Source organism: Phocoena sinus, chromosome 4, assembly GCF_008692025.1.
Source record: "Phocoena sinus isolate mPhoSin1 chromosome 4, mPhoSin1.pri, whole genome shotgun sequence".
Classification (NCBI taxonomy): domain Eukaryota; kingdom Metazoa; phylum Chordata; class Mammalia; order Artiodactyla; family Phocoenidae; genus Phocoena; species Phocoena sinus.
The window spans coordinates 49,542,941-49,556,174 of record NC_045766.1 but is presented as its reverse complement, the minus strand read 5'-3'; the positions used below and the strand labels follow the sequence as shown (position 1 = coordinate 49,556,174).

Here is a 13,234-nt window from a genome sequence, read left to right as displayed (position 1 = left end):
CAGATAGTTACATGGCTTGTTACCTTACTTCATTCAGGTCTCTGCTTAAGTGTCATCTCCTCAGAGAGGCCTTTTCTGACCACCCTATGTAAGGAGGGTGCCCCCCACCCCATTTCTCTCCATTCCCTTACTCTGCTTTGGTTTTCTTCTTAGCCTTTAGCATTATTTGGTTTGATATTTATTTGTTGATAGTCTGTTTCCCCTAGTAGAATACGTACAAGCTCCCTGAGGACAGGAACTTTCTGCTTTGAATCATTAATGCTGTTAACAATGCTTATCACATAGTAGGTGCTCGAAAAATATATGTTGAATGAATGACTATGGGCAAGTGAACCTTGCAGGCTTTATTTTCTTCATCTGAGAAGTGGGGGAAATCATGGTATCTACCTCATAGGGCAGATGTGAATGTCAAATAAGATACTGGGTATAATAAGACATTTGTGGCAATAGTGTTGGCTGTTATTGTAATTACTGTTCAATAATACAAATAATTTAAACCTCTTATAATCAACCAACAAATAGCTAATTAAGGTGGGTTTTGCCTGTTGTATGCTTTTTACAGTGGTTGATTTCAGAGGTATAACTTGTGATCCAGTTATTGGTAACTTAGTTGGAGGAAACATATAAGTACATGAAAAGTTAAATGCCATAGACTATTTAAATAACCAATCGAGACAACAGTAGAAATGTTATCAGGCTTAAATAGTTGCCTAATGCATTGCTGATGATGATTGCTCTAGGTATGAGAAATAAAAGCGTTTTTTTTTTTAAACCAGGGTAGTATGAGGAGGCCTTGTGGAGCACATGGATTTAGGCTACGCCTTGAAACACTGGGCACAATTTTAATCCTTTATTGGCCATGAGGTGGAAGGGCATCAAAGGTGGGACAGTGGCATAAAGACAAAGTGGGGGAAGAACTAGGGGAGTTGAAAAATGGAATGAATCAGTTTGGCTGGAGGGAGAGGTCTTGTGAGGAAGTTTGAGAGCAATGCAAAGAAAACAAGGTAAGAACGAAAGCAAGTGGCTTCAGGTGACAAGAAGCCCTTCCTTACTAGGAATGGGCAAGCAAGAAGGAAGTGCTTATGGGTAATTAGGAAAGAAGGTAACACTGCTGCCAGGTTCACTCCCTTCTCCTGCTGCCAGGTTCACTCCCTTCTCCCGCACAGTGCAGGTGGCTCAGGGCATTACTCTCTGATGCACAGATAGTGGACAGGCATGCTGAGTCCATGTGTCCATGTGTCCAAGGAGAAGCAGACACAGGAGGGCACTGCTCTTCTGTCCCCTGGGCCTGGAAGCCAATTTTGAACTCTTTTCATCCACAGGAGTTCTCACTCTAGGTGGCTGTGACGAGAAGGCAAGGGACAATTTTCACTATGGCTTCTTACTTTAAAAAAAAGAAGGAAGAGAATAGAGAAACTTAGAAATTAAAGGCCAACCAATAAACATAATAATTTACATTTTAATATGCATATTAAGAAATACTCAACTTTTTTTCGGAAGAACATGAAAGAAAGCAGAATATGTCACCCTAAAATATGCTACTTTGGCATATTGATTATTGTGAATTAAAGTTACTTAAGAAACAGCCAGTGCAAGAAGGATACTCTCATCTCCTTTGTCTCTTTGAGAGCAGGAAATAACTCTCCCATGTGAAAGGGATCCTCCCTATACCAGGAGGGTAGAAGGCATCCTTATTGCCAGAGACAGGGAATTCAGGGCCAAGAAGGCTATATAAACAAATCTTGTTACTTCTTCATTAATTTGCTACCCCAAGCCCAAACCCGTATGTTTTGTCAATTTTTCACAAACTTATTGTTTCTTTTGTCTAAAAGGCATAAAAGCTGCCTGCTTCGGTCACTTCTTTGAATCTCATATTTTTACCGGCTCTCGTATGTACAAAATTAAATGTATATTTCTCCTGTTAATCTGTCTATGTCAATGTAATTATTAGACCAGCCAAAGAACCTAAAGGGAAGAAGGGAAAAGTTTTCTTCCCCCACAAGGATATTAGGCGAGTCATGTATAGCCACATTGTCATTATCATGTAAAAGGAAACACACATTATATGAGAAGAGGCCACAGTAACCTGTGAACAGATCAGATTTTTGAAAAAAAAATCTAGCCAACCACGAGATAAAACTTGCTTTAATGATATAATTTTGTGTAAATTTGAAGCAATCTAAAAGAGTGTCCTTGTGTCCCTTAAGTTTTTTGTTATCAAGAAGTTAAAAGATAAATGTTACCTTTTGCTGCGTTAGAATAGATGTCAGAGCAATTTGTAGTAGTTAAGAAAATGACCCTGTAAAGAGAATCAAAATAAAACAAAAAAGATAAAATATAGATATGAGCCATGACAGATGTGGCAGAACAGGGAATGGATGTGAAGACAATAAACCACGTTGTCGTTAACAGAGCCCTGGCAACACGGCTCTGACACATTAAATAATGAACGCCCGTTGGTGGGCACAGCCAGGAGAGAACAGAGAGCGCATTGTTTCAGCCTGTTTATCTAATTTCAAACTAATTGCTTAACTATAGGCTTCTGTTCTGATTATAGCCAAAGGAAAATCAAACAGTTGGAATACTGTAAGTCCTATAATTCACCCCGTTTAAGAATCAGAACTAAATAAGAGAATTTTGAGCAAAGCATCCAAATAAATTGTTAGTCCTCCCTGCAAACGGAAGCCTGAAGAGAAGAAGGAGCTACTCGTCAGGTTCTGCACTCACTCTTCTGTCCTCTCCTGATCAGGTTCTAGCTAATGTGATATGTGGGCTCGGCTGGTCGTCGTCGTCGCCTCTTCTGTGCTCAGGACTACGGCTCGGCTCCATAGGGGGTTGGGGGGGTGGTGGCAGATGCCAGGTTCCACGCCTGGGACTGGCCCCGGGGAGTGGTGTCTTCTCGGGCAACGGCTTCTCTGAGGTTTCAGGCAGGTTGGCGTCACCTGCCTTTTCCTACTCTGGGTCTTTGTGATGAGCTAGTGAGCTGATACCTATGAAAGCACTTTGTTGACACAAATGAAGGGGTTCTGTGGTTGGTGGAGGAAAGAACACAAATCAGTTTGAATCCAGGTCATCTCACACTCGGTCTCCCCTTTTCTGTATTCCTTTATGTAAGTGTCTTCCTGTGTTTTTCTCCCCCCCCCCTTAAATCAGATGTTCTTTGTTTTTTTGTGTGTGTGCATGGACCCCCCTTTGGCATTCTAGTGACGCTAATGAATCCCTTTTCAGAATAATGTTTAATGCATTAAGTTAAATGCATAAATTTAAACGAACAAAATTAGAGGTTCTAGCTATTTTTGCCGTAAACATCTTTGCCGTAAAGCAGTCTCATTGCACAACTAATTGGTCGTAAGGCAATTTTGCCGTCAAAGATAAAATAACTAGGCGACAGTTTGGTTTCGACTACGTTATAGCAACTTGATAGAAAATACGGTGAAAAGAAAACTTTCTGAAGTGTGAAATAAGAGAGTGTAAAGCCAGACTGCGTACTATACCAGAAAATAGCATAACAGCTTGCAAATCCTTCGATGAGTACGGTCATCCCTCTATCCCGTCAGAGCAAGTTTACCAAACTATGACAAATATAAAAGAGGCAGCTAGTAATACATGACAGTCTAAGCATTAATTATCAGTTCTTTAGCTCATTTAGATACAACAGCTTGTTTTGTAATGCCATCTTTACCAAGTTTGTCACGCAGTATTAGAAGTTGGAGGCAAAGGAAGAATCTTTCTCCTAGAAAGAAATTGGTTACATGATTCTTAATAAGTTTTATGAAAATGGTGAACTTTTTTTGCTCTTTGATAGTGGAGAACATGATGTAGACAAAATTTTCGTATTTGGCATAGAAACTGGCTTAGATGATTTGGTGAAATATAAGGACTGTCATGGAACATATAAATGCAGTCCAGATATGTACTACTTTACATATACGTTTATATACGTGACAGATAAATAGCAGCATCCCTTGTCTGTTCGGTTTACTTCCAGGGAAATCTGAAGAGCCTTACAGCAGACTTTTTTTTATACCATGAAGAACTTATGTTCAACACGAGATCCTGAATCCTTAATGACTGACTTTGAGAAAGGACGTATCATTGCTTTCACTAAGAAGATATTTTAAAAATTTTGTTATTAGCTTTTCATGTTTCGTTATGTCCTTTTTAATGTCCCTATTTTAGTTTCATTATTTTATCTTTCACGGCAAAATTGCCTTATGGCCAATTAGCTGTGCAGCAGAACTGCTTGCAGTAAAGATTCTTACAGCGAAAATATCAGACATGAAAATTAGTATGCATAGGGTTACCAAGGAAACCGACTAGACTGATATACAGTTATACCAAAAAAGTAATAATATAATAATATCCACCCCTTATTAACACACTACCTACCAAGAGCTAGTGGCAGATTTAATAACTACTGTAATTTTGGGGTAGTAATGAGCGGAAACGATACTTTGAGATACTTGCAATACTGTACTGTGATATGAAGATATCTTTGATTTCTACTTGTGACAAGTCACAGTTACACCTAATTTTACCGTGAATTATTGCCTACATTTGTAATTGAAGGGAATGCTAAATTTCAGTTAAAGGTGAGTAAAAATTAAAACAAAAAATTTCCCGGGCTTCCCTGGTGGCGCAGTGGTTGAGAGTCCACCTGCCGATGCAGGGGACACGGGTTCGTGCCCCGGTCCGGGAAGATCCCACATGCCGCGGAGCGGCTGGGCCCGTGAGCCATGGCCGCTGAGCCTGTGCATCCGGAGCCTGTGCTCCGCAACGGGAGAGGCCACAACGGTGAGAGGCCCGCGTACCACAAAAAAAAAAAAAAAAAAAAAATTTCCCTACCCATGTCCTGAATTCTCTCTGAAACCCTCAGATACCTCTTGCCTTGAAACTTCACCCTTTCCTCTTACGCTGTGTGCCCCGCTGCTGCCCTCCAGCTGCTGTCACCCTAGATGTGTGCCTCCCGTCCATGCAGGGGACAGGAGCACCAGACCTGTATCTCCTGCAGCCCACTGCACATCCACCCTGGACGACCCACAGGACTTCGCACTCAGCCTTGGTCTCCAAAAGCCAACTCCTCGGCTTGTCTATCCCACCCCTGCTCCTCCCGCCAGCCTGCTCTTCCTTCTGTGTTCCCTGTTCTGTTGGTAGCATAACAACCTCCACGTGGCTCAGGCCCTAGACCTAGCTTGAGCAAGTAAGTGAGCGCTGCTGTGGCCAGGGTTACCGCCCTAGCCTCCTTGATAATGTTTATGGAAGTGTAGACTTGTACATTTTAAAGCATTGGTCTGCCCTTTTCTTTACCTGCAATGTCTTCTAAATTCCTGTGTACCCTACAGGGCTTAGTTCCTTCTTATTTCTCTTTCCAACATGTCCACACTGTGGTTTAAAATGTCTTGGTCATGTCCCTTTACCTCCGTGATGTGACATCGGAGGACTCCCACCTCCCTCGCAAAGTTTTCTTCTGTTGGTCCCCCAGCCTCACCAAGCTCCCTATGGTCCCTCCAGTGGCCCACTCCCCACTTCCCCCTTTTCCTTGGCAGACAGAGTGAGTGCCTTCTGCGTGGGGATTCCTTACCTGCCTCATGGCCTCCAGGTCTCAGTTCTGCGGCTGCTTGGCTGGACAGCCTTTCCCAGCCTGTGTCATTATGAGGACTGTCCATAGAGCAGTTCTTGTCCAACCAACTCCTGCTCCCTTGCATTTGAGCAGAGTCTGGCAGGGTTTCACCAGTGGTGTGCACTCGGGAGGACAGCATTATCAAAGTATGTGGTTAACGGCGCTGACTTCAGAGCCAAATAACCTGGGTTCTAATCCCAGCTCCGCCACTAGCTGTTGTCAAGATACCCTTTAGATGCCTCAGTTTTCTCATCTGTGAAACTGGCATAATTATGGATTTGTGTGATATAAATGAATTAATCTCCTGAAGCCCTTTAGAACCATGCCTGGCTTATACTGAGAGCTTAAATATCAGCTATTGTTATTAGTTTTAGTTTCAGTAATGTGGCTTGGGCTCGTTTAAAAGTCACATCCTACTATAATTTTATTTTTGCTGGAGTTTTATTAAAGACTGTTGTGTAATTCGAAACCCAGTATTTAACTCTTCTTCATCTCCATTGAGGTTGATATCAGAACGTTGATTTTAGCAGAAATAATTTATGTGAGACAAAAGGAAATACTTTTTGAAAGAAAGGTAGGAGGACTCCTGGGGGTACAGCCTCTTAACAGAATGATGGAGACACGGTCCCACCAGCAGTTAGCTAGTTGAGTTGAGGATTTATCCATGGTTCTTCCATTTCAGAGATTATGTTGATCTCACAGGAATTTTTCTTGCAGCCCTTTGGGTAGAAGAGAGATCAATATTATTTATCAGAGAATTTCTCTGGGAATACATATCATCATATATGCTTGCAAACCAATCCACATAAAAAGATGGTTTTGAATGTAATTACTTTTTTTTTTGCATGAGTGTTTTCATATCCTCTATAAATATTGTGCTCTGAGGGAAGAAACTTTTCATGGTTCCTACCACACATTGTTTGTGACATTAATGTGCTCTTATAACTGATCCTTTTCTTCCCTTTTTCTTTGAACATTGAAGCAGTATTTCCCCTGAGGTTTAACTGTTTCAGCCTTTTCTACGTTTTGCCACCAGGTGGGGCACTGGCTCCTTTATAAGGCATGGGCCAGGGCTTGAGGCTGGTTTTCTCACTGAGGTGGCTGCCTTGCCCCGTCATTCTGAAGTGACCCCTGGAGAAACTGTTCAGCCCTGACCCTGGGAGTGCGTAGAAGAGGCCAGCAGGGTGAGTGTTAGATCTGAGGGAGTTTGAGGGCTTTTCGTGCCTGATCTTGTTGAGCTAATATGCTAATGACTTCTGTTTCATAGGTTTTGAGTAACTTGAATTTTACCGGAAATACATGTAAATCTACTTGGCAACAAGTGAATCAAGTTGTCCTCGGAATATTTTTTGTTTGTTTGTTTTTTGCGGTACGGGGGCCTCTCACTGTTGTGGCCTCTCCCGTTGCGGAGCACAGGCTCCAGACGCGCAGGCTCAGCGGCCATGGCTCACGGGCCCAGCCGCTCCGCGGCATGTGGGATCCTCCCGGACCGGGACACGAACCCGCCTCCCGTGCATCGGCAGGCGGACTCTCAACCACTGCGCCACCAGGGAAGCCCGGATTTTTATTCTTAAGCGATGTACTGGAACATTATTTTTTTAAGATATAAATGCTTTAAATTATCAATTACGTTTTTCTAGAATGAAAAATAAATTTCTTACTTTGAAACCATTGTGAGTCATAAGTCCCAGTTTAAACTATAAAAAACTACAAAACCACCAAAAAACTTTTTAATTTTATAATATAACCTAACTGTAGATGGTGAAATTGAATTATGAGTGATTTTCACAGTTACAGACACTAAGTTAGAATCAGAAGTTAGAAAATGCTTTCATAAGTTTTCCTCTTGAACCTAATTTTTAGACTTTAGTGATTAATGAGGTTTTATGCTTATTTAATGTATTTTAAAAATCTAGAAATAGTGGTAGTATGTGCCTTTGGTTCTCAGAAGCAATAACTTCATGTGGTCCCTCTTAGGCAATGTGAAATTATAGTGTCATATGTTCCATCACCACCACCACCAATTTAGGCAACAATATAAAACTCATTTCATGGCACTAGTGGAGGGCAGACTGTATTCCTCTTGTTTAAAATGAATGAGTCACTTTAATACAGCATCTGAGGGGCAAGAAGGGAATGAGAGTGCTCTTTGTTTCAGCTGGTGTGTTACAGTTTTCTTGGGTAGCAAGTACAAAAATGAAGCCTGAAGCCTTAGCTCATTCTGTATGTGAGTTTTATTTCTCACAGCAGCCCAGTGTCTATTTAACATATGGGAGTGGTTTCAAGTTCATTACTAAAGCTTATAGGCTAAAGTGCTTTGTGGGCTTGGCTATGACTTAAGTGGCCTTTGGGGAGTTGGCCAAAAACGGGGCTTGGGAACAGACTGCTTTCCCCGTGTCTGTGGATTCTCGGGTAGTCAGTTGTTTTTCCCCCTGTCGGCTATCAGCTGCTTTGGAGATTATTTTCATAGTAAGGATTCTTTCTTTAAAGCAATATGAAGCGACTACTTTCACAGGGGCACCAGGTTAGTAAATAAGGTTTTGAACTTTCTGCTGCATGTGTCAGATTTTCTTTCTGTCCTCACGGGGCGATGACATGACAGTCAGCATAGCATTTGTGCTGTTGCTGCATTCTTTTAGAAAATAACGTGAGTTCGTCGATCCTATGGAGGTCTGGGGGTTATGGTTCTCCTTGTAATGTATGCATTGTTGGACAATATTAAATGCAGGTAGAAGCCAAGAAGAAATGACATTTATGTGTTGGATGTGCAGTCTAGAGATTTGTACCTGTTCATATGCATTTTCAATTCCTTTTTCAGAATTCCTTTCTTTGTGTCTTCCCATTATATTTTCTAGGAATAACTATGATTTTATACATGGTTGATTTTACTTTATGGAACACGAGACAGCAGTGTGTAGTGCCCCAGCCAGTGGTGTCGTCCTTCACACTCTGTGCGTGCTTGCCTGATGCATTGTTTTCTCTGGGGCCTACTGCTTATAGTTACAAGGAACCAGAATATGATTTTAATTTTCTTTTTGAAAAGTCTGACATTTTCCTAGAATGCCTCAGAAAATACCTGCATAGCAGTTGACGTGGGCAGAGTGTAGGTGGATCAAGCTGGACTGAATCCCTTCCTTAGTCATCACTGTTTTTATTCTTAAGTGATTCCTCTAGGAATAAATATGACTGTCAAAACGGAGTGTGCCTTGTAAGACAATGAAAGGATCGCTAACAGTATTGAAATGAAATTAAGTCAATAGAGCGAAGTATCAAGAGAATATCTTCCTTAACTTCATTAACTTAGACATCTAGAGAGCGATATTACCTTTGTTTACTTGTCACCAAAGCAATCCAGCATGAAGTTGTTTCACAAGAGTACGTAGTTCGATTTGATGGTGTTTTCAAGTTTGCAACACTTTATGAAATATATTGGCTTTTATGTTACTTTATGTATGCTTTAGTTTGAGGTAAGCGCTGGTGGTTTTGTTTTAATAAATTTATTTGTTTGTTTTTGGCTGCATTGGGGTCTTTGTTGCTGTGCGTGGGCCTTCTCTAGTTGCGGTGCATGGGCTTCTCATTGCGGTGGCTTCTCTTGTTGTGGATCACGGGCTCTAGGCGTGTGGGCTTCAGTAGTTGTGGCTCGCGGGCTCAGTAGTCGTGGTTCATGGGCTGTAGAGCGCAGGCTCAGTATTTGTGACGCATGGGCTTAGTTGCTCCGCGGCATGTGGGATCTTCCCAGACCAGGGCTCGAACCTGTGTCCCCTGCACTGGCAGGCAGATTCTTAACCACTGTGCCACCAGGGGAGTCCCAGTATGGGTGTTTTAAAATATGCTAATATGCTTCTGTTATTGCCATTTGAGTCTCCTCTTTTTTCCCCCGCTGGGGAATACAGTGTTTCAGAAAGGGTCTGTTCTCTCAGGTTCTCCTGTGTTTAAAAATATAAAATTGAGGGAGAAGGGAGACAGAAGTAGGTACTTAAAGAAATCTTTGAGGTGATTTGCTAAAGTTTACAGATCCCAGTCCTATCTCCGCTGAGGCTGAAGTTGCAAAGTTATGGCTGCATGCTATCTCAGGATTGCAAAATTGACTGTACTTTATCCCCCTCAAGACACAATTGTACAGCTGTATTATTACCCCTGCCTCTGCAGATATTTTCTTCAACAGTAAATCCAAAAAAAAAGAGCAAAGATTGCTATGACTTGCTTAATATATGCTAGTACTGCATATGTGGTATTATTAATTATTAAATGCTATTAACTTAAAATTTTAAAGAAGACTTCTGTAAATCTAATTGTAGCTCCTCAATGATTTAAAGGACTGTGTTAAGACATTTTACTTGTTGATTACCTGTTTGCTCTTAGCTGGCATGGATAAGTCTTAAAAAGCTCACCTAAAGCTCATTTAGGTCTGGTAGGTCTCAGTTTCTGTGTTCCCAAGTGCTTCGCAGCCTTTTCTTCTACAGATGATAACAGAACAGTACTGATTAGAAACAGAAATAAACAATGTGGCAAAGGATAGAGTAAGGGGGGAAACTCCTTAAAAACCAGATTTTAGGGTTTTCCCAAAGGATATTCATTACAATAAGCTTCCTCCAAACATGAGGGGAAAAAAAAAGACTGTACAATAGAGTGCTCAAAATCTGTAATTTAGGATGGAGGCAGATCTTATTCCTGATTCCAGGCTTGGCACACACATTGCAGTTTTGTTCTCATCTTGCCAGACTGGTTTAGTTTTGTGACATCTCTGCTTTTTGGCTAAAATCAAGTAGGGACAGACATTTTTCCCATTCCATATCAGGTTAAGCTTTGAGCCGATTAATTTTTATCCAACATGCTTTCTTGTTAACAGTCAAAAGTACCCTTGATGCCTCATAAATCTCAGACGGTTATGAACATAGTTGATGGATCCATTATTTCAACATGAATTGGCCCCCACTCGAAACATCAGGAAGGTTAAATGTCAGTAGAAGGTAAGGACTTAGAGGAAAGAAATGAATAACCAGGAGGAATCATGATATCAGGAGTGGGTTTTCTGACTGCTGAACCTTTATGATAAATGTTCACCTGTTGTCTGGTTCCATTCACACCCCAGATCACTCTCATTTCCTGCCCACAGTCTTCATCTTCGAGGTGCCTGTTTGGGGAGCTGTCGGTTCTTGATTTGCAGGTTCTGGCCTTGTCAGAGTCATCTTGTACAGCCACCCCCTGCCTTTTTCATGCCTAACCCGCTGAGTTCTTGCTCCTAACCCTGCTCACTGAAGGTGCCGATGTGCAAGGGTCTTGTGTTTACGTATCAGAAAGTGGGGCAGAAAGCAAGGGAGACTGTGATGCCGCCCACTGCAGCAATGAACTATTTTAACAATGACAGTGCATACTAACTTCCCAGAGGGATTGCAAAGGCTGAGGACAGATTCTTCTCCCAGGGCTGATCTGACCATAGACTTCCCCAGTTCCTTGGTTCCTTCTGAAGAAGCCAATTTAAGTTTGCCCTTCTGGCATTTCTGGGGTTGAAGATACTAGTACCTGTGGCAGGAGTAGTAGAGGGAGTGGTAATAGTAATAATAAAAACTAACACGCAAAAAGCATTTCCTAAAGGCAGTCTCTGTTCTAAGCCTCTCATGTAATCCTCACAACAACCCTAAGGGGTCAATTGTCTTTATTATCCCCATTTTACAGTTGATGAAACTGTCCCAGGGAAGTTACATAATTTGTCCCAAGTCATAGCAGCTAGTCAGCAGTAGTACTATTGTGCCTCAGAGGGGGGCTGTGGTGGGGAAAAATGGTACGAGGAGTTGATGTCTTTGGGAAATATAATCCAGTCTTTATTATTAATGAGAAGCAACCATGTAAATACTGATATCTGTGCTGCGCTTCCTACTCAAAGATGCTTCTGTTGACCCACTGTCAACCAGTAAGGCATGTCCTTTGTGTCCTTTTCCTACTGGGTGTTTGTGTGGGTGAGCTTGTACTCTGCTTTCTCACATGTTCTGCTGGGGACCAGTGGCAAGAACCAGTGACCAGTGGCAGGATGTAGAGCTTACTCGTGATCAGTAACTGAGATCAGTGGTGACCAGTCCGCGTGGCGAATAAGCCCACAGTTGAAAACTGTCTTTTAACTACACAAGCTAATCTTGGAACTTTTGAGACTTTTTAAGGCTAAAATGATAAAACCACTAAGGCTCGAAGTTGGACCTTTTGATTGTTTAGCTTTAATTTGGCCTGTATGAGTGTCCTCTTCCTTCCTGCCCAGTATGATTTCCTGCTGGTAATCAAAGCTCTGATTATTTTGTCAGTCCTGAAAGCTTTCTGAGGCTTGGTGGAGAACCAGGAATATGAGACATGTATTTCCTTTAAAAACATAAATGTGCATTTGAAAATGTGGGGCAAATAACTTACTCTAGATTGGGCCAAAACTTAAACATGTGACAAATTAGGTTGGAATCTTTAAAAATATGTAAAAATACAGTCCATAGGTTAAGGAGTTATATTTTAAAAAAAGAAAGAAAGAAAGAAATCAAACGGTTTTATTATTTGGATGGGGAAGCACTTTCTCTTCCTAAAACCAATAGAGGAAATCACAAAAGGAATAGGGCAATAGATTGGAATTTTCCAGGTAGGAGTGCAAAAGCTTTAACTACAGAAATACTCATTGAAGTGTTATTTATTGTCATGAAAAGTTGGAAATAATCAAAATATACAATAAAAGAAAACTGCATAATGGATCATTATGCAACTACTACAGTTTTACTTAAGAAAAACTGTAATTGGAGGAAATGGTGATGATAGATATTTAAGATAAAACACTGGATAGTAAACTGTTTGTGCATCACGTACTTGGTTATGTTTAAAATATACCTGTCCTGGGGCTTCCCTGGTGGTGCAGTGGTTAAAAATCTGCCTGCCAATGCAGGGGACACGGGTTCAGACCTTGGTCCGGGAAGATCCCACATGCCACGGAGCAACAAAGCCCGTGTGCCACAACTACTGAGCCTGAGAGCCACAACTACTGAGCCCACGTGCCTAGAGCCCGTGCTCCGCAACAAGAGAAGCCACTGCAATGAGAAGCCCGCGCACGGTGAAGAAGAGTAGCCCCCACTCGCCGCAACTGGAGAAAGCCCGTGCATAGCAACAAAGACCCAACGTAGCCAAAAATAAATAAATAAATAAAAATAAAATAAAATATACCTGTCTCTGTATGTGTTATGCTTAGGGAGAGGACAGAATGGATGATCACCTTAAGTTAATTGGGGTTTAGGGATTATTTTAAAGGTGGGAATTTCTGGCAGTTTTAATTTTCTCCTTATACTTTTCTGCATATTAATATTTAAAAATATGATTCTCTTATATTTGAAAACATAAAAACTATTCATGGAGAGAGAAAAATAAAAGCAAGATATACAAAAATTTAATAGTAAGTTAACATCACCCATAATCTATTTAAGGTGGTAACTCTAAGAATGCTTTTAATTTCCTCAGATAGTTTGTAAACTTAAGGTTTCCTTTAAGAAGAATTTATTATTTTTATAATAAAAATTAAAATAGGTTCGGAGTGACAGGTTAGCGTTGAGGAAGATCAGTCTTTATAAAGGAGAGGATATTTTTACTTTGGAGAGC

The 13,234-nt window shown here is 41.2% G+C and overlaps 1 protein-coding gene across 10 annotated transcripts in view; it reads left to right on the top strand.

The window, feature by feature from the left end:
• Nucleotides 1–13,234, top strand: part of PLD1 (phospholipase D1) — a 206,841-nt gene that overhangs the window by 44,307 nt on the left and 149,300 nt on the right. For 2 of the 10 annotated variants that reach the window (XM_032631642.1, XM_032631639.1), the window contains exon 1: nt 7,587–8,144. The exons of 7 other annotated variants lie outside the window; for them this stretch is intronic. The gene's annotated coding sequence lies outside the window, so the exon portion shown is untranslated. Of the gene's footprint in view, nt 1–6,656; nt 6,805–7,586; nt 8,145–13,234 lie in introns of those variants that run through there. One more of the 10 variants, XM_032631640.1, reaches the window with a different exon arrangement.